The following is a 23,830-nucleotide window of genomic DNA, read 5'->3' as shown; positions in this document are numbered from 1 at the left end:
GACAAACACTTCCGTTCTACATGCAAACAAGCTAGAATGAGTATCTCTTAGATATCTAATACAGAGGACCGAGTCCGAGATATTAGAATCTTCGTGGTATAATTTAGAACCCATGGATAGCCATTCCTGAGATTCGAAAAGTCTAAACCTTATCTGTGGTATTCCGAGTAGGATCTGGGAGGGGATAGCTGTGACGAACTTCAAACTCGCGAGTGCTGGGCGTAGTGACAGACGCAAAAGGAGGGTGAATCCTATTCCAGTATGATCGAGAACCTCCAGATGATTAGCCGTGACGTGACAGAGTATTTGGACCTTTTTCACAGAGAGGATGGGATGTGGCCATTGACAACGGTGATGCCTTACAGAAAGCTTGCCATGGAAAGGAGTAAGACTGATTGGATGAAGACATCAGGAAAGCAGAGGTTCAGAGGAACGAAAGCATCTCTATACGCTTATCTGAAATTCTCACCAATGAATTACATAAATATTTCTATATTTATTTTCTGTTTATTTATTATTATTATTCGAAAACTCCATAACCATTTGATATCTGCCTGACTGAGATTTACAAGATGACCATAGCTTGCTTCATACCAACAATCTCCGTGGGATCGACCCTTACTCACGTAAGGTTTTATTACTTGGACGACCCAGTGCACTTGCTGGTTAGTTGTATCGAAGTTGTGACAAATTATGAATTAAGATTAGAGCACCAAGTTTTTGGAGCCATTACCAGGGATCACAATTTTGTGCACCAAGTTTTTGGCGCCGTTGCCGGGGATTGTTCGAGTTTGGACAACTGACGGTCCATCTTGTTGCTCAGATTAGGTAATTTTCTTTTTGTTTTATTTTCAGAAAAAATTTTTCAAAAATCTTTCAAAAATTTCTCATCTGTTTTCGAAAATTATTCTAAATTTTTAAGAATGAATTCTAGTGTTTCATGAAGCATGTAGAAGTCTGGCTGGCTGTAGAGCCACGTCTAAATTCATTTGGACTGAGGCTTCCAAGTCATCATTACAAGAGCAAGCTAGTTGTTGCTAATCAAATTTGTTATTGTATGACTGATTTATATCCTAAAGCTGGCTGGCTATTAAGCCATGTCTAACCCTTGGATTGGAGCTTTAGGCTAACATTGAAAGATTCCTGGAATTCTTATTAAAAATTTTTGAATTTCTTATTTTCTTTTTCCTATGTGTTTTTCGAAAAAAAAATATACAAAAAATCCAAAAAAATTAATAAAATCATAAAATCAAAAATCTTTTTTCGTTTCTTGTTTGAGTCTTGAGTCAATTTTTAAGTTTGGTGTCAATTGCATTTTTTCTAAAAATTTATGCATTTTTCAAAAATTCATGCATTCATAGTGTTCTTCATGATCTTCAAGTTGTTCTTGGTAAGTCTTCTTGTTTGATCTTGATGTTTTCTTATTTTGTGTCTTTTGTTGTTTTTCATGTGCATCTTTGCATTCATAGAGTCTAAGCATTAAAGATCTCTAAGTTTGGTGTCTTGCATGTTTTCTTTGCATCAAAAATTTTTCGAAAATATGTTCTTGGTGTTCATCTTGACATTCAAAGTGTTCTTGGTGTTCATCTTGACATTCATGGTGTTCTTGCATTCATCACATGTTTTGATCCAAAATTTTCATGCATTGAGTTTTTTTTTATGTTTTTCTCTTTCATCATTAAAAATTCAAAAATCAAAAAAATATCTTTCCCTTTTTCACTCATAAATTTTCAAAAATTTGAGTTGACTTTTTCAAAACTTTTTAAAATTTAGTTGTTTCTTATGAGTCAAATCAAATTTTCAATTTAAGAACCTTATCTTTTTCAAAATCTTTTTCAAAAATCAAATCTTTTTCATTTTTCTTATTTATTTTCGAAAATTTTAAAAATATTTTTCAAAAAATCTTTTTCTTAATTTTACATTATATTTTCGAAAATATCTTCAACAATTAATGTTTTGATTCAAAAATTTCAAGTTTGTTACTTACTTGTTAAGAAAGATTCAAACTTTAAGTTTTAGAATCATATCTTGTGATTTCTTGTGAATCAAGTCATTAATTGTGATTTTAAAAATCAAATCTTTTTCAAAACTAATTTCAATCATATCTTTTCAAAAATATCTTTTTATCTTATCTTTTTCAAAATCATATCTTTTTAATCATACCTTTTCATATCATATCTTTTTCAAATATCTTTTCAAACTTCTTATCTTCTTATCTTTTAAAAATTAATTTTCAAAATTTGTTTCAACTAACTAATTAACTTTTTGTTTGTTTCTTATCTTTTTCAAAACTACCTAACTAACTATCGCTCTCTAATTTTCGAAAATACCTCCCTCTTTTTCAAAAATTCCTCTTAATTAATTAATTGTTTCAATTTTTTATTTTAATTTTAATTTTATCTTAATTTTTGAAAATCATTAACTCTTTTTCAAAATTTATTTTTTGAAATTCCCTCTCTCCCATCTCCTTCTATTTATTTATTACTTACTAACACTTCTCTTCATCTCATATCTCTGCTCTCCTCACCCTTGTGTTTGGATTCTCCTCCCTTCTCTTTCCTTACATTACATTCTTTTCTTCTTCTACTCACACAAAGGAATCTCTATACTGTGACATAGAGGATTCTGTATTTTCTTTGTTCTGTTAAGACCAATGGGGTTGATCCCAAGGTCTACAGGCTTATGCTTTTCCCGTTTGCTGTAAGAGACAGAGCTAGAGTGTGGTTGGACTCTCAACCCAAAGATAGCCTGAACTCTTGGGATAAGCTGGTCACGACTTTCTTAGCCAAGTTCTTTCCTCCTCAAAAGCTGAGTAAGCTTAGAGTGGATGTTCAAACCTTTAGATAGAAAGAAGGTGAATCCCTCTATGAAGCTTGGGAGAGATATAAGCAACTGACCAAAAAGTGTCCTTCTGACATGCTTTCAGAATGGACCATCCTGGATATATTCTATGATGGTCTATTTGAATTAGCTAAGATGTCATTAGATACTTCTGCAGGTGGATCCATTCACCTAAAGAAAACACCTGCAGAAGCTCAAGAACTTATTGACATGGTTGCTAATAACCAGTTTATGTACACTTCTGAGAGGAATCCTGTAAGTAATGGGACGCCTCAGAAGAAGGGAGTTCTTGAAATTTATACTCTGAATGCCATATTGGCTCAGAACAAAATATTGACTCAGCAAGTCAATATGATTTTTCAGAGTCTGAATGGAATGCAAGCTGCATCCAACAGTACTCAAGAGGCATCTTCTGAAGAAGAAGCTTATGATCCTGAGAACTCTGCAATTGCAGAGGTAAATTATATGGGTGAACCTTATGGAAACACCTATAATCTCTCATGGAGAAATCACCCAAATCTCTCATGGAAGGATCAACAAAAGCCTCAGCAAGGCTTTAATAATGGTGGAAGAAACAGGTTTAACAATAGTAAACCTTTTCCATCATCTACTCAGCAACAGACAGAGAATTCTGAGTAGAATCCATCTAGCTTAGCAAATTTAGTCTCTGATTTATCTAAGCCCACTCTGAGTTTCATGAATGAAACAAGGTCCTCCATTAGAAATTTGGAGGCACAAGTGGGCCAGCTGAGTAAAAGGATCACTGAAATCCCTCCTAGTACTCTCCCAAGCAATACAGAAGAAAATCCAAAAGGAGAGTGCAAGGCCATTGATATAACCATCATGGTCGAATCCAAGGAGGAAGGGGAGGACGTGAATCCAAAGGAGGAAGACCTCCTGGGACGTCCAGAGATCAATAAGGAGTTTCCCTCTGAGGAACCAAAGGACTCTGAGGCTCATCTAGAGACCATAGAGATTCCATTAAACCTCCTTACGCCCTTCATGAGCTCTGATGAATATTCCTCTTCAGAAGAGAATGAGGATGTTACTGAAGAGTAAGTTTCCAAGTTTTTTGGTGCAATCATGAAGCTGAATGCCAATTTATTTGGTAAAGAGACTTGGGGAGATGAACCTCCCCTGTTCACCAATGAACTAAATGCATTGGATCAACTAAGATTGCCTCAGAAGAAACAGGATCCTGGAAAGTTCCTAATACCTTGTACCATAGGCACCATGACCTTTGAGAAGACTCTATGTGACCTTGGATCAGGAATAAACCTCATGCCACTCTCTGTAATGGAGAAACTTGGAATCTTTGAGGTGCAAGCTGCTAGAATCTCATTAGAGATGGCAGACAATTCAAGAAAAGAGGCTTATGGACAAGTAGAGGACATGCTAGTAAAGGTTGCAGGCCTTTACATCCCTGCTGATTTCATAATCCTAGATACTGGGAAGGATGAGGATGAATGCATCATCCTTGGAAGACCTTTCCTAGCCACAGTAGGAGCTGTGATAGATGTTAACAGAGGTGAATTAGTCCTTCAATTGAATGGGGACTCCCTTGTGTTTAAAGCACAAGGTTATCATCCTGAAAACATGGAAAAGAGGCATGATAAGCTTCTCTCACTGCAGAGTCAACCAGAGCCCCCACAGTCAAACTCTAAGTTTGGTGTTGGGAGGCCACAACCAAACTCTAAGTTTAGTGTTGAACTCCCATATCCAAACTCTAAGTTTGGTGTTGGGAAGTCTATAAAATTGACCTGATCACCTGTGTGGCTCCATGAGAGCCCACTGTCAAGCTATTGACATTAAAGAAGCGCTTGTTGGGAGGCAACCCAATTTTTATTTTTCTAATTTTATTTTTATTCTTATTGTTCTTTCATGTTTTCTAAGATTCATGATCATGTGGAGTCACAAAATAAATAGAAAAATCAAAAACAGAATCAAAAATAGCAGAAGAAAAATCACACCTTGGAGGAAGGGCTTACTGGCATTTAAACGCCAGTAAGGAGCATCTGGCTGGCGTTCAACGCCATAATAGAGCATGGATCTGGCGTTGAACGCCCAAAACAAGCAGCATCCTGGCGTTCAGACGCCAGGAATGCACACTGAGGAAAGCTGGCGCTGAACGCCAGAAACATGCTGCATCTGGGCGCTGAACGCCCAAAATAAGCACCAATTCGGCGTTTAAACGCCAGAATTGCATGCAAAGGCATTTTACATGCCTAATTGGTGCAGGGATGCAATTCCTTGACACCTCAGGATCTGTGGACCCCACAGGATCATCTCAGCATCTGTGGACCCCACCTACCTCCACTCATACCCTTCCCTCTTCTCATTCATCCTCTTTTCCCAATAAACACCCTTCCCCAAAACCCTTCACCAATCACCTCAAGCTCTCTTCCCTACTACCCCTTCACCACTCACATCCATCCACTCTTCCCCATAAACCTACCTCATAAACCCCACCTACCTTCAAAATTCAAAATCACTTTCCCACCCAAACCCACCCTAAATGGCCAAACCTAACCCCTCTCCCTCCACTATATAAACCCCTCCATTCTTCTTCATTTTCACACAACATAACCCTCTCATCCCCTTCTTGGCCGAAACACCACCCTTTCTCCCTTTCTTTCATTTTTTCTTCTTCTTCTTTTTTTCTTTCTTCTCTTGCTCGAGGGCGAGCAATATTCTAAGTTTGGTGTGGTAAAAGCATAAAGCTTTTTGTTTTTCCATTACCATTGATGGCACCTAAGACCGGAGAATCCTCTAGAAAAGGAAAAGGGAAGACAAAAGCTTCCACCTCTGAGTCATGGGAGATGGAAAGATTCATCTCCAAAACCCATCAAGACCACTTCTATAATGTTGTGGCCAAGAAGAAGGTGATCCCCGAGGTCCCTTTCAAACTCAAGAAAAATGAGTATCCGGAGATCCGACATGAGATCCAAAGAAGAGGTTGGGAAGTTCTAACAAACCCCATCTAACAAGTCGGAATTCTAATGGTTCAAGAGTTCTATGCTAATGCATGGATCACTAGGAACCATGATCAAAGTAAGAACTATGCAATTCGGCTGGGATTGACATAGAGGGAGATATCCTCATTGATGAGGACAAGCCCATCACTAAGAAAAGGATGGAGCAAACAAGAGAGCCTATTCATGGATCTCAAGAGATGCATGAAGAAGCTCATCACCAAGAAATCCCTGAGATTCCTCAAGGGATGCACTTTCCTCCACAGAACTTTTGGGAGCAAATCAACACCTCCCTAGGAGAACTGAGTTCCAACATTGGACAACTAAGGGTGGAACATCAAGAGCATTCAATCATCCTCCATGAAATTAGAGAAGATCAAAGAGCTATGAGGGAAGAGCAACAAAGACAAGGAAGAGACATAGAAGAGCTCAAGGACATCATTAGTTCCTCAAGAAGGAAATGCCACCATCACTAAGGTCGACTCATTCCTTGTTCTTAAATTTTCTGTTTTTCGTTTTCTTATGTTAAATGTTTATCTATGTTTGTGTCTTTATTACATGATCATTAGTGTCTAAGTGTCTATGCCTTAAAGTAGTGAATATGAATCCATCACCTCTCTTAAATGAAAAATGTTTTAAAAAACAAAAGAACAAGAAGTACATGGTTTCGAATTCATCCTTGAAACTAGTTTAATTATTTTGATGTGGTGGCAACACTTTTTGTTTTCTGAATGAATGCTTGAACAGTGCATATGTCTTTTGAAGTTGTTGTTTATGAATGTTAAATATGTTGGCTCTTGAAAGAATGATGAAAAGGAGACATGTTATTTGATAATCTGAAAAATCATAAAAATGATTCTTGAAGCAAGAAAAAGCAGTGAATACAAAGCTTGCAAAAAAAATGGCGAAAAAAATAGAAAAAGAAAAAGCAAGCAGAAAAAGCCAAAAGCTCTTAAAACCAAAAGGCAAGAGCAAAAAGCCAATAACCCTTAAAACCAAAAGGTAAAGGTAAATAAAAAGGATCCCAAGGCTTTGAGCATCAGTGGATAGGAGGGCCTAAAGGAATAAAATCCTGGCCTAAGCGGCTAAACCAAGCTGTCCCTAACCATGTGCTTGTGGCATGAAGGTGTCAAGTGAAAACTTGAGACTGAGCGGTTAAAGTCAAGGTCCAAAGCAAAAAAAGAGTGTGCTTAAGAACCCTGGACACCTCTAATTGGGGACTTTAGCAAAGCTGAGTCACAATCTGAAAAGGTTCACCCAGTTATGTGTCTGTGGCATTTATGTATCCGGTAGTAATACTGGAAAACAAAGTGCTTAGGGCCACGGCCAAGACTCATAAAGTAGCTGTGTTCAAGAATCAACATACTGAACTAGGAGAATCAATAACACTATCTGAACTCTGAGTTCCTATAGATGCCAATCATTCTGAACTTCAATCGATAAAGTGAGATGCCAAAACTATTCAAGAGGCAAAAAACTACAAGTCCCGCTCATCTGATTGGAGCTATGTTTCATTGGTATTTTGGAATTTATAGTATATTCTCTTCTTTTTATCCTATTTGATTTTCAGTTGCTTGGGGACAAGCAACAATTTAAGTTTGGTGTTGTGATGAGCAGATAATTTATACGCTTTTTGGCATTGTTTTTAGTATGTTTTTAGTAGGATCTAGTTACTTTTAGGGATGTTTTTATTAGTTTTTATGTTAAATTCACATTTCTGGACTTTACTATGAGTTTGTGTGTTTTTCTGTGATTTCAGGTATTTTCTGGCTGAAATTGAGGGACTTGAGCAAAAATCAGATTCAGAGGTTGAAGAAGGACTGCTGATGGTGTTGGATTCTGACCTCCCTACACTCAAAGTAAATTTTCTGGAGCTACAGAACTCCAAATGGCGCTCTCTCAACGGCGTTAAAAAGTAGACATCCAGGGCTTTCCAGAAATATATAATAGTCCATACTTTGCCCAAGTTTAGATGACGCAAAAGGGCGTTGAACGCCAATTCTACGCTGCAGTCTGGAGTTAAACGCCAGAAACACGTCACGAACTAGAGTTGAACGCCAAAAACACGTTACAACTTGGCGTTCAACTCCAAAAGAAGCCTCTGCACGTGTAAACTTCAAGCTCAGCCCAAGCACACACCAAGTGGGCCCCGGAAGTAGATTTATGAATCAATTACTTACTTCTGTAAACCCTAGTAACTAGTTTAGTATAAATAGGACTTTTTACTATTGTATTTACATCTTCGGATCATCTTTGGATTATCTTTTGATCTATTGATCATGTTTGGGGGCTGGCCATTCGGCCATGCCTGAACCTTCATCACTTATGTGTTTTCAACGGTAGAGTTTCTGCACTCCATAGATTAAGGTGTGGAGCTCTGCTGTTCCTCATGATTTAATGCAAAGTACTACTATTTTTCTATTCAATTCAACTTATTCCGCTTCTAAGATATCCATTCACACCCAAGAACATGATGAATGTGATGATTATGTGACGTTCATCATCATTCTCACTTATGAACGCGTGCCTGACAAACACTTCCGTTCTATATGCAAACAAGCTAGAATGAGTATCTCTTAGATATCTAATACAGAGGACCGAGTCCGAGATATTAGAATCTTCGTGGTATAAGTTAGAACCCATGGATGGCCATTCCTGAGATTCAAAAAGTCTAAACCTTGTCTGTGGTATTCCGAGTAGGATCTGGGAGGGGATGGCTGTGACGAACTTCAAACTCGCGAGTGCTGGGCATAGTGATAGACACAAAAGGAGGGTGAATCCTATTCCAGTATGATCGAGAACCTCCAGATGATTAGCCGTGCCATGACAGAGCATTTGAACCTTTTTCACAGAGAGGATGGGATGTGGCCATTGACAACGGTGATGCCTTACAGAAAGCTTGCCATGGAAAGGAGTAGGACTGATTGGATGAAGACAGTAGGAAAGCAGAGGTTCAGAGGAATGAAAGCATCTTTATACGCTTATCTGAAATTCTCACCAATGAATTACATAAGTATTTCTATCTTTATTTTCTGTTTATTTATTATTATTATTCGAAAACTCCATAACCATTTGATATCTGCTTGACTGAGATTTACAAGATGACCATAGCTTGCTTCATACCAACAATCTCCGTGGGATCGACCCTTACTCACGTAAGGTTTTATTACTTGGACGACCCAGTGCACTTGCTGGTTAGTTGTATCGAAGTTGTGACAAATTATGAATTAAGATTAGAGCACCAAGTTTTTGGAGCCATTACCAGGGATCACAATTTTGTGCACCAGTGATCCTTGTTCTATATATACTAATCTACTGACTAAGGAATACATAAAAAGGTAAAATAGTCTTTTAGTGCTAAAATCCACTTCTGGGGCCCACTTGATGAGTGTTTGGGCTGAGCTTTGATGAGATTCACGTGCTAGGAGGCCTCTAAGGTATTGAACGCTGGCTAGGTTGTCCTCTTTGGGTGTTTGGACGCTGGTCTCCTCCTTTGGGCGCTGGACGCCTGGACTAGGGCAGGAGGCTGGCATTTGATGCCAATTTTGAGCCTTCAATTCTGAAGAAAAGTATGGACTATTATACAGTACCGGAAAGCTCTAGAAGTCAGCTTTCCATAGCCGTTGAGAATTCTCCATTTGGACTTCTGTAGCTCCAGAAAAGCAATTTCGAGTGCAAGGGGGTTAGATCCGGACAGCATCTGCAGTGCTTTCTCTGTCTCTGAATCAGACTTTTGCTCCAGCTCCTCAATTTCAGCCAGAAAATACCTGAAATTGCATAAAAACACAAAAACTCAAAGTAAAATCCAAAAATTTGAATTTTACACTAAAACCTATGAAAACTTAATAAAAATTAAACAAAACATGCTAAAAACTATATGAAAATGATGCCAAAAAGCGTATAAAATATCTGCTCATCACAACACCAAACTTAAACTGTTGCTTGTCTCCAAGCAACTAAAAACAAAGTAGGATAAAAAGAAGAGTAAGATACAATAAATCTTAGAGTTTCTAATGAAGCTCAGTTCCAATTAGATGAGCGGGACTTAGTAGCTTTTTGCTTCTGAATAGTTTTGGCATCTCACTATCCATTGAAACTCAGAAGTGTTGGTCTCCTTAGGAACTTAGAATCCAGATGATATTATTGACTCTCCTAGTTTAGTTCTTTTTTATTCTTGAACACAGCTTTTAGAGTCTTGGCCGTGACTCTAAGCACTTTGTTTTTCAGTATTACCACCGGATACACAAATGCCACAGATACTTTAACTGGTGAACCCTTTTGGATTGTGACTCAGATTTACTAGAATCCCCAGATAGAGGTGTCCAGAGTTCTTAAGCACACTCTTAAGATCTTTGGATCCTTTTATCCTTACCTTTTGGTTTAAAGGGTTACTGGCTTTTTGTCCTTGCCTTTTGGTTTAAAGAGCTATTGGCTTTTTCTGCTTTTTATTTTTCATTTTTTTCGCCATATTTTTTTTCGCATGCATGTATATATATATATATATATTTTTTTTTTTTTCTTTTGCAACATGCTTTTTCTTTTTCTTTTTGCTGCTTTTTCTTGCTTCAAAAATCAATTTTTGGATTTTTCAGATTATCAATAATACTTCACTTTTATCATCGTTCTTTCAAGAGCCAACATTCTAAAATTCCAACTTCAAATATGCACTGTTTATTCATACATTCAGAAAATTAAAGCAATGCCACCACATCAAGATAATTGAACTATTCTTATTATATAACCTGAAATTCATGTATCTCTCAATTCTTTTCAAATAAAATTTTCTTTTTAAGCAAGGTGAGAGATATACGGAATATTTTACAACTTTAAGACATAAATGGAAATGATCATGCAATAAGAACAAGCGAACAGACAGAAAAACATAACAGAAAATAGAAAAATAACATAAGAAAAGGAGATTAAGAGAACGAATCCACCTTTAATGGTGGCGCCTAGTGCTCCTCTTTGAGGATCCAATGTAGTGCTTGATCTCTTCAATGTCACTCCTTTGTCTTTATTGATCTTCCCTCATAGCCCTTTGGTCTTCTCTGATTTCATTGAGGATGGTGGAATGCTCTTGATGCTCCATCCTCAATTTATTCATGTTAGAGCTCAATTCTCCATTAGAAGTATGCCATTGATACCAATAGCTTTGAGGAGGAAAATACATCCCTTGAAGCATCTCAGGGATCTCATGCTGAGGCGGCTGCACAGGCTCATGTGCATGCTCTCTAGTTTGCTCCATCCTCTTTTTAGTGATGGGCTTGTTCTCCTCAATGAAGATGTCTCTTTCTATGACAATTCTAGATGAATTGTATAAATGACAGATGAGGTGTGGGAACGCCAACCTTGCTTTGGTAGAAGGCTTCTCAGCTATCTTGTACAATTCTTGAGGGATCACCTCATGTACTTCCACCTCACTTCCAATCATGATGCAATGGATCATGATGGTTCTTTCAATAGTCACTTTTAACCGATTGCTAGTAGGGATGATAGAGCGTTGGATGAATTCCAACCATCTTCTAGCTTTGGGCTTGAGGTCAATCCTCTTTGTTGAATGGACTTGCCTTGGGAATTCCTTTTCTACTGTGCTCCTTCCACACAGATGTCTAAGAGCACTTGATCCCATCTCTGGTCAAAGTTGACTCTTCTAGTGTAAGAATGTGGATCTCCTTGCATCAAAGACAAGTTGAACACCAACCTCACACTTTTCGGGCTAAAATCTAAGATTCTCACTCAGACCATGGTGCTCCAATTCTTGGGATTTGGGTTCACACTAATGTCATGATTTTTTGTGACCTATGTATTAGCATAGAAATCTTGCACCATTAAGATCCCAACCTCTTGGATGGGATTGGTTAGGACTTCCCAACCTCTTCTCCGGATATCTCTTCGGATTTCCGGATACTCATTCTTCTTGAGCCTGAAAGATACCTCAGGGATCACCTTCTTCTATGCCACTACTTCATAGAAGTGGTCTTGGTGGGCTTTGGTGATGAATCTCTCCATCTCCAAAGATTCAGAGGTGGCGGCTACTGCCTTTTCTTTCCTCTTTCTAGAGGATTCTCCAACCTTAGGTACCATAAGTGGTAATGGAAAGCAAAAAGCAACGCTTTTTCTACCCTAAACTTAAAATCTTTGCTCGTCCTTGAGCAACAAATAAAGAAAAGAGAAGAATGGAGTAGAAGAAGAAGAAAATAAAAAAAGAAGGGGGTAGGAAGTAATTCGGCCAAGGGGGGTTATGATGTATATGAGAGGTGTGTGTATGAAGGTTTAGAATGAAGGGTATTTATAGGAGTGAGATAGGGTAGGGTTCGGTCATGGGTGGGAAAAATGGGAGAAAATTTTGATTTTGAAGTGGGTGGGGGTTGGTGGGAGTTATGATGGTCTTGGGAAAGTGATATGGATGTGATTGAGCTAGAGTTTATAGGGAAGAGTGTATGGGGAAGTGTGAAAAGAAAGAAGAAATAAGTGGGTAGGTAAAGATGTTGTGGGCCCACTGGTCCTGAGTGGCTAGGGAATTCAGATTCCTTGCCTTCTGCATGGGCGTTGAACGCCCAGGGTCTGCTCCCTGGCTGGCGTTCAACTCCAATAACACTCCATCCAGAGTGTTCTATTTTCACTACTGAACACTTCTGTCTCTGTTCTAATTGCTGCACATGATCATGAACCTAGATAAATAAATTAAAGAAAAACAAAATTAAGCAAAATAAAAATAATGAAGGTTGGGTTGCCTCCCAACAAGTACTTCTTTATACAGTACTGGAAAGCTCTGGAAGTCAGCTTTCTATAGCCGTTGAGAATGCTCCATTTGGACTTCTGTAGCTCCAGAAAAGCTCTTTCGAGTGCAAAGAGGTCAGATCCTGACAACATCTGCAGTGCTTTCTCTGCCTCTGAATCAGGCGTTAGCTCCAGCTCCTCAATTTTAGCCAAAAAATACCTAAAATTGCATAAAAACACACAAACTCAAAGTAGAATCCAAAAATGTGAATTTTGCACTAAAACCTATGAAAATATAATAAAACTTAAACAAAACATACTAAAAACTATATGAAAATGATGGCAAAAAGCGTATAAAATATCCGCTCATCAGAACACCAAACTTAAACTGTTGCTTGTCCCCAAGCAACTAAAAATAAAGTAGGATAAAAAGAAAAGTAAGATACAATAAATCTCAGAGTTTTCAGTGAAGCTCAGTTTCAATTAGATGAGCGGGACTTAGTAGCTTTTTGTTTCTAAATAGTTTTGGCATCTCACTACCCATTTAAACTCAGAAGTGTTGGTCTCCTTTGGAACTTAGAATCCAGATGATATTATTAACTCTCCTAGTTCAGTTCTTTTTTATTCTTGAACACAGCTTTTTAGAGTCTTAGACGTGGCCCTAGGCACTTTGTTTTTCAGTATTACCACCGGATACATAAATGTCACAGACACTTAACTGGTGAACCCTTTCGGATTGTGATTCAGCTTTGCTAGAATCCCCAGATAGAGGTGTCCAGAATTCTTAAGCACACTCTTTTTGCTTTGGATCACGACTTTAACTGCTCAGTCTCAAGCTTTTTTACTTGACACCTTCACACCACAAGCATATAGTTAGGGACATTGTCCATTTGGAGTGCTTAGGCCAAGATTTTACTCCTTTTAGGCGCTCCTAACCATTGATGCTCAAAGCCTTGGATCCTTTTACCCTTGCCTTTTGGTTTAAAGGGTTATTGGCTTTTTGCTTTTGCCTTTTGGTTTTAAGAGCTATTGGCTTTTTCTGCTTTTGCCTTTTGGTTTTAAGAGTTATAACCTTTTTCTGCTTATTACTTTTTTGCTGCTTTTTCTTGCTTCAAAAATCAATTTTTAGATTTTTCATATTACCAATGATACTTCACTTTTATCATCATTCTTTCAAGATCCAACTTTCTTAATTTCAATTTCAAATATGCACTATTCATTCATACATTTAGAAAACAAAAGCAATGCCACCACATCAAGATAATTGAACTATTCTTAAGATAAACTCAAAATTCATGTATCTCTCAATTCTTTTCAAATAAAATTTTCTTTTAAGTGATATGAGAGATATATGGAACATTTTATAACTTTAAGACATAGATAGAAATGATCATGCAATAAGAATAAGAGAACAGACAATAAAACATAATAGAAAATAGAAAAATAACCTAAGAAAAGGGGATTAAGAGAACGAATCCACCTTAATGATGGCGGATACTACTTCTCCTTGAGGATCCAATGTAGTGCTTGATCTCTTCAATGTCACGCCCTTGTCTCTGTTGTTCTTCCCTCATAGCCTTTTGGTCTTCTCTTACTTCATTGAAGATGGTGGAATGCTCTTGATGCTCTATCCTCAACTGCTCCATGTTAGATCTTAATTCTCCCATAGAAGTATGTCATTGATCCCAATAGCTTTGAGGGGGAAAATAGAACCCTTGAGACATCTCAGGAATCTCATGTTGAGGTGGCTGGACAGGCTCATGTGCATGCTCTCTAGTTTGCTCCATCCTCTTCTTAGTGATGGGTTTGTCTTCCTCAATGAAGATGTCTCCCTCTATGACAATTCCAGCTGAATTGCATAGGTGACAAATAAGGTGAGGGAATGTTAACCTTGCTTTGGTAGAAGGCTTTTCAGCTATCTTGTACAATTCTTGAGGTATCACCTCATGTACTTTCACCTCACTCCTAATCATGATGTAATGAATCATGATAGCTTTGTCAATGGTCACTTCTGACCGATTGCTAGTAGGGATGATAGAGCGTTGGATGAATTCCAACCATCCTCTAGCTAAGAGCTTGAGGTCAAGCCTTCTTAGTTGAGTGGGCTTACCTTGGGAATCCCTTTTCCACTGTGCTCCTTCCACATAGATGTCTGAGAGCACTTGATCCAGTCTTTGATCAAAGTTGACTCTTCTAGTGTATGGATGTAGGTCTCCTTGCATCAAAGGCAAGTTGAACGCCAACCTCACACTTTCCGAACTAAAGTCCAAGATTCTCCCTCGGACCATGGTGCTCCAATTCTTAGGATTTGGGTTCACACTAATGTCATGGTTTTTTGTGACCCATGCATTAGCATAGAACTCTTGTACCATTAAGATCCCAACCTCTTGAATAGAATTGGTTAGGATTTCCCATCCTCTTCTCTGGATATCTCTTCGGATTTTCAAGTACTCATTCTTCTTAAGCCTAAAAGGGACCTCAGGGATCACCTTCTTCTCTGCCACTATTTCATAGAAGTGGTCTTGGTGGGCTTTGGTGATAAATCTCTCCATCTTCCAAGATTCAGAGGAGGCAGCTATGGCCTTTCCTATTGGCTCGTGATATCACTTGTCGGTCTAAAATGCCAACCCGACACATCCTTTCGGTTGTAGCCTTTCTACCGCGTCAGGGATATAGTGCCCCGCACACTATCATTCTGAGGATATAGTGCTGACACACTAATGTTCCGAGGATATAGTGTCTGGCACACTCATGCAGCAGAGAAGGTTATGCGAGCGGGATACTACCTCAGTCCTCACTTCTCAACATAGGCGGGAGACTGCCTCGGCCCCTACGCCGGCACTGCTACCTCGACAAGCAGGAGACTGCCACAGCCCTTTTCTGAGGTGCATAGCGACTTACCAATTCAATGCATGTCATGTAAGTGGGAGACTACCATAGCCCTCATATCCAAACGTAGGCGTGAGACTACCATAGTCCCTACGACGGAGAACAATGCATATCACAATCTCATACTCAATCTCAGAGATCACTGCTCATAGCATATGTCTGCTTATACTCATCTTATTAATCATAATCATTCATGTTTCTCAATTTATTGTCACCTCAATACTCCGTCAAGACACTCAAGCTATTCCATCCATAGAACTTTCCAAGCCTAGTCACCGTCTTCTAAACTTATAACAGAAATTCATCAATTTAATTTACTAACTCACCTCTAATACTTAGGACCTAATTACTAGATAGAAATCTTAAACGGTAATTAAATAAGTTCAGAAAGTTATAAAATCCTTGAAAAGGTGAAGAAAACTATTTTTCAGCAAAACAGGGGTTTTGCATACGCTACGCGAAACCCCTGTCCTGCATATGCATGCCTTGAAATTTGGATTGTCCGCGTATGCATGCAATGCCCGCGTACACATCCAAGAAAAATTGGACCATGCCGCACAAGTGGGAATGCTGGATAGAATCCATTACCCGCGTACGCGTATGTGTGCCAAGTACGCAAGCAGGGACGGATCCAGAAATATTATTCTGGAGGGGCCAATAACATATATAATATTAAAAAATTATATAAAAAATTATATAATGTAAAATGTATTATAAAAATATATCGATAGAGAATATATTTTAAAGTAAAAAAATATGTTATATATAATAATATTAAAAAATTATATAATGTAAAATATATTATAAAAATATATCGATATATAGAGAATATATTTTAAAGTACAAAAAATATGTATGTACTTTTTATTAACGAAGTGGTCGATTCTTCGTATCATAAAATTTATCAATAATAGAATCTGTGTCAAATTTTTTAGCAATTTTCTTTTCAATATAATTAAAAGACATTAGCAAGAAATCAACCTTTCATTTTGTTTATGAGTTATTCTTCACAATATTCATCGCTGAAAAAGATCTCTCAGTTGTAATAGTTGAAACAGGGAGAATTAATGCCAAATGAACCAAGAAGGACGCTCACAAGAAGAAAAAAATTCACTTTATGGAATTTGAAAATTTTTATTTAATTAAAAAATATTAATAATAATATCTTTTCAGATTTTTTTATTATTGTTACTTACTTTTTTAGATATTAGAAATCATTAATATTTAGGTTAGGCTGGACTTTTATTTATATTAGACTAAATACTAAATAAATTTTAAAAAAATTAAATCATACTTAATAACTTATTACTATTAATTTTTTTTTAAAGTTGGGGGGGCCGAGGCCTCCACTCGCCTCCCCCCCTACGTCTGTCCCTGAACGCAAGCCTTAGTAGACTTGGAAAAATTTTAAAGCTACAGAATTTCAGATTTTTGCACCGAATTTTAAACGCTCATAATTTTCTCTATCAAATTCTATTTTTCTCAAACTTCATATCATTTTAAAGCTCTTAAAATCATCTTTAATTAAAGCAAAAATCATTCAATTTCAATGTATGAGGCTCAATCCGCCAAAGTTCACTAAAAATAGGTTTTTACCAAAAGTGACAATTCTCTAGTTTTTTCCAAAACTTCTAAAACAAACCAAACAAAACACACTCAACACAACTCAAATATTCATAGTAAATACTTTCCAATCATTTCTCAAGCATCTAGCTATGACCATCAAATACTCCTGATTTCCTTAATGTCTTCTCAATATAACCATGTTAAACATAATCAACAATCCCAACATCCAACAATTTACATACACATCATTTTAAACCGTAAAAAATATTATTTATCAACTTATCATCATAAAATATCTAATTCCTCATCATCTATCAACAACAATATCATCAATCATCAACCCATTAACAATTACCTATTATTAACATCATAATTCATCTAATCATCACAATCATCATAATCATTAATATCCATACTCCACCATATATAACTCCTTCAACTTTCATCAAAATCATCACCAACCATAACATTTACATGAAACTAATTGTACAACCACGTCATTCAATTCTATCTTAAAGGCCAGTAGCCTAAGTGTTACGAAACATTACATATTACATAAAGGAAACCGAAACCATACCTTGGCCGATTCCCAATATGCACAAAGTCACCAAGTAGAGTCCTCAAACAAGCTCAACAATATCTAGCCATCAAAGATCAACTCCAAGTGCACCAATTCTTCAATTCAATTCCCACGAACAAGAATTTCCAAGCTAAACCATATAAATTACCAAAATCAAACCTAGGGTTCACAAATATGACAAATCACAAGGGTATAGAGCTTTTTTACCTTACCCACCATGAATTAGGACAAAACCCAATAATAACCCGCTACTAGATCACACTTAAACGACCAAAATCACAAAATTTTTCCAAAATCAAAAACCAAAATCGTGGAAATACAAAGCGCAGAAAATTGGAGTGCAAGATTTAAGATCCTATCAACTTTATTTTTCTATAATGAAGAGCTCGACGAGATATTCGTGTGGCCACAAATGGCTCGTCAATCAGAGCACTGTAGATCAAGTTATAACTTGAGGAAGATGGTGGTGAATAGTGCCAAACCCTCTTCTCCTTTCTCTTCTCAAACCAGTGTGCCTTCCTTTCTTTGTTGGTGAAATGAGCTGATTTGGCTCATTAATGGTTTATATATGTTTAGCCTTGGATTCAACTTAGGTCTGGTCTAACCCGTTAGCGCTTTTGGCCCGTTTGGCCCAATTTTGGGCCAAACTTTTAGAATTAGCACCCGGTTTTCAACTTTAAGTATTTTCCTAAGTTTTTCTACAGTTTTTATTACTCTCACACTGTATCGGATAAACTTAAGCTGGTATTTTCGACTAATTTACCGATACGCATTTTTTATGCATATTTCAGCAGAAAAATATTTTTTTCTGCTCGGAAAAATTTACTGAATGCGAATTTTACCTTTATATTTTCAAAATTACATTTTTATAGTTTTGAACTTATCTTGAACAATGAAATTATTATTTTATTATAATTAATCAGTTTATTATTTTATCATAAAATTTAGTTCTTACAGTATTGCCCTCATCTTTGATCGACACGAGTCAATTATCCCAGCTATAGCCTGTAAGTCGTAGTAATGGAGCATGGCAATATCTAAGAGCTATTCACATGTTTTACATCAGACACATAGCATCCAACTCCTTGAGGAGGTTCAAGGCGCCGCATATGCAGAAGCTGATTGTCAATATAGGTTATTCGAGAATAATGCGTGAATTCAATATGTGTTTCCAAAGATTATGTGAGCAGGGGGAGGCTTATAAGCAGTTGCTGGACAATATCCCTCGATCACAATATGTGTTAGCATATGATGATGGACATCGCTGGGGCCATATGACCACTAACCTAGTGGAGTGCATAAACAAAGTATTGAAAGGGACACGAAATCTTCCCATGACAACTCTTGTTAAGGTAGATTTTTAAAGGCTAAATGCGTTGTTTACAAGGAAGAAAGTTGAGGCTGAGACTCGTATAAGTGCAGGTCAACTATTCTCTGAATATGCAACTGAGAAAATTTTGTCAAATTAACACACAGCGAAAAACATCCAAGTTAACTTATTTGATAGGCAGAACGAGGTCTTTGAAAGTGTTCGAGATGCCTAGCGGTTTGGAGTTTGCAGTAAATTTGTGTCTTCAGCATTGTAAGTGTGGAGAGTTTCAGGTGAATCGAATTTCTTGTCGTCATGTATTTGTCTGTTGTGCAAATCAGCGCTTGGATTAGAAATAGTACGTGCATGGTATATACAATCGGAGAGATCTGAAAAGTGTACAGAACCCGATTCAGGCCATTAGAAAATCCAACAGCATGGCATGTGCATCAAAGACCAAGACTAGTTTCCAATTCCCACCTCAAGCGAGTGACCAAAGGTCATCCTAAAAAAACTCACTTCTTGAATGAGATGGATATGCATGATCTACGTGGTCCTAGGCATTGTAGGCTTTGTGGATGTGAGGGTCATAACCAAAGTAGATGCCTACACCGTGGTGGAGCTAGTGCTAATGGGACGGCTCCAAATTCATAGTGCTCATATTAGGGGAGTTAGTGATTTAAGGTGTATCCAGTACTTTATTTACTCTTATATTCATTTCTTTAGTTGTAGATTGTCTCTTTTGGATGTATTGAGTCATATTGTGATTACTTTGCTAAAGTTAATTTTCAAGTTGACATTTTTGAGTTCATTTTGCTAAAATTTCGAAAATAACACAATGTATAGATAATTAAGTACAACAACAGAGGTTGTAGAGAATTAATTAAAACAACACAAGTGAGAGCTAATTAATTAACACAAGTCATACAAAAACCATTACACATATCCAAACACTAAACATCCGAGTTAATTCATTTAAAGATGTTTTTTTTTTATGGTTTCTACCACCTTAGAGCATCCTTTTTAACCCTCTTCTTAATCAATGACAGAGTCCATCTAGATGGACTCTTACCGGCCAAGTTAACTCTACAGTCGTAACCCTTATCATGGATACCTACGTGATAACAAAAAAAAATATATAAAATCATTACTTTTATAAACACAAAAATTAATTACATATACAGAATGTTAAAGATATTCTGAGATATGCTCGTCAGCACGTGTAATGTCACGTTTTTCCATCTTCGTCTTACTGATGATTAATATTTTACAATCATTATTTGAAAACATATATTGTAAATTAATAAAATACTAATAAAATTCTATTTTATTGTTAAATATTTTAAATAAAATAATAATCTATTAAAAATATAAAAATACATTTATGTTTTTCTATATTGTTTTCAGCTTAAAACAAATTAATAATAATAATAATAATTAATAACCCAACAAATAAAGTAACAAATAAAGTAACTAATGGAAAGCTTCTCTTGTTGTTTCAGCAGCCACGATTTTTTCAATGGTGGAGTGAGGAGCAAAAATTTTAGACGTGATTTGTCGTTGTTGTTGAAGGGTTGAAAGAGACTCGAAAAAGAAAAAAGAAATGAGGATGGGATTGTTTTATTGGCTAAGTTAAGCAGAGAGAAAAGAGAAGCAAGCCACATGTCGTTCATGTAAAATAAAATATTACTGACATTTTGTTCAAATTGTCGCCGGTTAAGTTCTCTCATCTTGTGCCGTCTGGGTTTTTGTACTGTCAGGTTTTTTTCTTGTGGTATGCACTAGGGTTTGATCATTTGTGGGAGATATTGTGTGTGTAAGAGTCTTTCAATTCAATTTCAGGGACAATTCAAATATAGTCAATTGAAAATTGAATATTTGTGTGTGATCAAAGTCCAATGTCAATCTTACCGAGTTAAGGGGAGAGACAATCAGATCATGTTAATGATTCTGATGAGGAAGTGGTCGTGTTGGAGGAAGAAGATGTGAGATCAGGTATCGAAGATTGTTCCAGGAGTCTGGTGGGAAGAATTATGGCAGATCGGGAGTTTGGTATGGGAACTATCAAAGGTGCATTCACTGCTATATGGAATTATCCAGAGGGATTCAGAATCAAAAGTCATGGAGACAATATTTATCAGTTTTTCTTTGCCAATGAAGTTGATCTGATTAGGGTTGAAAGGGGCTCTCCATGGCTAATAAAACAGTTTTTGATTCATCTAAAATGGTGGAATCCAGAATTAAAGATTGCAGAAGATGACTACTCGAGAATACTTATGTAGATCCAGCTGTGGGATATACCTGAATTTTGTAAAATAATAGAGGTGGCGAGGAGGATAGCGGGTCGAATTGGAAGCGTCCTAGATGCTGATTTCTTTGCAATGAGGGCTGGAGGAGACAGAATTATGAAAGTGAGAGTGGAGGTGGATGTTACTAAACCATTAAAACAAACCATGAAGGTGATTAGCCCAGATAAAAGGACATGTGTGATACAATTGAATTACGAAAAGCTTGGGGTTTATTGCTATTTTTGTGGATTTCTGGGGCATGAAACCCGAAACTGCAATCAACTCCTTGCATTTCCAGAAATAGAAGCAAAGGCGGAATTGAAATGGAGACCTGATCTGAAAGCTGAACAGGTAGGATGGAGAGTTGGGAAGACAGAAGAAACCCATAGCCCTAACCTGACAAGGAAAAATATAGTTGCGAAACCTACCCCTGTTAGCTTATTAAAAAGCTTTGCTAAACTAACTGTTCAGGAAACTAAGAGCCAAGAAGCCCCGGAAGAAAACAGAAGAAGCTCAGTTCTATCACTTGATATTACCCTCCCTACATGTAATTTGATTGACTAGCACGGCTTTCAAATTGGTGCACCTCACAAGAATGATGGGAAGAGTAATAAGAGACAGAAGATCAAGCATCTGGCTAGAAAAGCAGGACCGGGAGACCCAATAGTCAGTGTGTTAGGGGAAAAACGAAAAACAGATGTGACGGAGTTGCAAGAAGAACTGGAGGATTGGAGTGTTAGGGGAGGAAAGAACATTGAAGGGGGGGAGGGTGCCAACCCAAATATGGCACCCCAAATGCAATGAAGCTGATGATGTGAAATTGTCGGGGTTTGGGAAAACCCCTGGAAATTCACAACATATAAGGGATAGTACGATCCCATTCTCCCGAGGTGATGTTCTTATGCGAGACTAAACATCAAACCTCGTATCTTAATGGTCAGTTACATACATGTGGATTTAAAGAAACCTACTGTGTTGATGCAAATGGAACAGATGGAGATTTGGTGGTCGCTTGGAAAGAAGAAGTTAAGCTGTTGGTGAAAAAAAGTGGGGACTGTTACATTTGGTTCACAGTGGAGGACCCAGACCAGCAACGCCACTTGGAGGTTTTAGTGGTTCACCTTCATAGTGTCGATCAGATTTGCAATAGCCAGTTTGAAGTACTTCTTCCTATAATCCAGTAAGCAGGAGAAAGATGCATGGTAGCTGGAGATTTTAATGCTATTGCGTTGTCCCATGAAAAGAAGGGAGGCAGGGAGAAATCACCCCAAGCGATGCAGCAGTTCCAAGATTTTATCAACAAGGGGGATTGATAAATGCATGATATATTGGAGATAAGTACACATGGTGGAACCGAAGTTGCCAAGAGAGAGCAATTAAGGAAAGACTGGATCGGGTACTAATCTCTTCAAAACTATGAGAAGAGTATCCTATGGCTAATGTTACTTACCTGGATAACAACGGATCAGATCATAGACCGCTTTTAGTCCACACTAATCTGGAGGTTAATCGGGGCAAGAGAAGATTTCGCTTCCAAGAGAGATGGTGCGGGTTGGAGGCAGTGAATAACATTGTAAAGGAAAATTGGCAATTGAGGGTGAATGGGTCAGCAATGTTCCAATTGTTTCAAAAACTCAAGTGTTGCAGGCATGAGTTGGTGAAATGGCAATCCTCAGGGGCAGGGAATAGCAGGAGAGCTATGGAACAAATAGAAGGCAGACTAGCAAGCATGAGAATGGCCAACTGAGTACGAGAAGGATGAAATACTACAGCTGGAGGATCAATTGGCAGAGGCTTATACTATGGAAGAAAGGTTTTGGAAGGAGAAATCAAGGGTGAATTGGCTGAAATGGGGTGATTAGAATACTAGGTTCTTTCATTCCAAACATCAAGAAAGGAAGCGAAGGAATAAAATCTGGAAGCTAGAAGACGAGGACGGACAGTGGTATACTACCCCCGAGACTATTGGAGAGAGAGCACAGAGATACTTTGAGGGTCTGTTTTCAACTAGTTCTCCTAGTGATCCAACAGAAGCTTTAGGCGGAATAAGAAGAAAAATCTCAATTGAAACTAACAGGGGACTAACAAGGCCATTCATTAAAGAGGAGATTAAGAAAGTTGTGTTCTCAATTAATGTTGCAGCAGCTCTAGGAGATGACGGATTCACCGCTAAATTTTATCAGCACTATTGGGGTATCATTAAAGGAGATGTTTGTCGTGCTGTTAAAAGCTTTTTTGGAGGTAATAGAATTCTAAAAAGTTTTAATCATACCCAAATCTGTTTGATGCCAAAAATACCTAATGCTACAATGATGTCTAAAATCAGACCTATAAGTCTAAGCACAGTTTTCTACAAGATTATTTCTAAAATTCTTGTTCATAGAATGCAACCACTTATAAGCAGAATTATTAGTGATAATCAAAGTGCTTTCATTCGGGGTAGACTTATTAGTGATAATATTCTGGTGGCGCATGAATGCATTCATTTCCTGAAAAATAAAACCTATGGTGATAGTGACTTAGCTCTAAAACTCGATATGAGTAAGGCCTATGATCGTGTTGAGTGGAGTTTTGTATGGTTTGTTATGGAAAAATTGGGTTTCTGTAATAGATGGATAGAGTGGATGAAGGAGTGCGTGTCAACTATTTCTTATTCTGTTATTGT

This window comes from Arachis ipaensis, chromosome B09, assembly GCF_000816755.2.
Source record: "Arachis ipaensis cultivar K30076 chromosome B09, Araip1.1, whole genome shotgun sequence".
In the NCBI taxonomy this organism is placed as follows: Eukaryota; Viridiplantae; Streptophyta; class Magnoliopsida; order Fabales; family Fabaceae; genus Arachis; species Arachis ipaensis.
Note: the sequence above shows the minus strand (reverse complement) of the source record.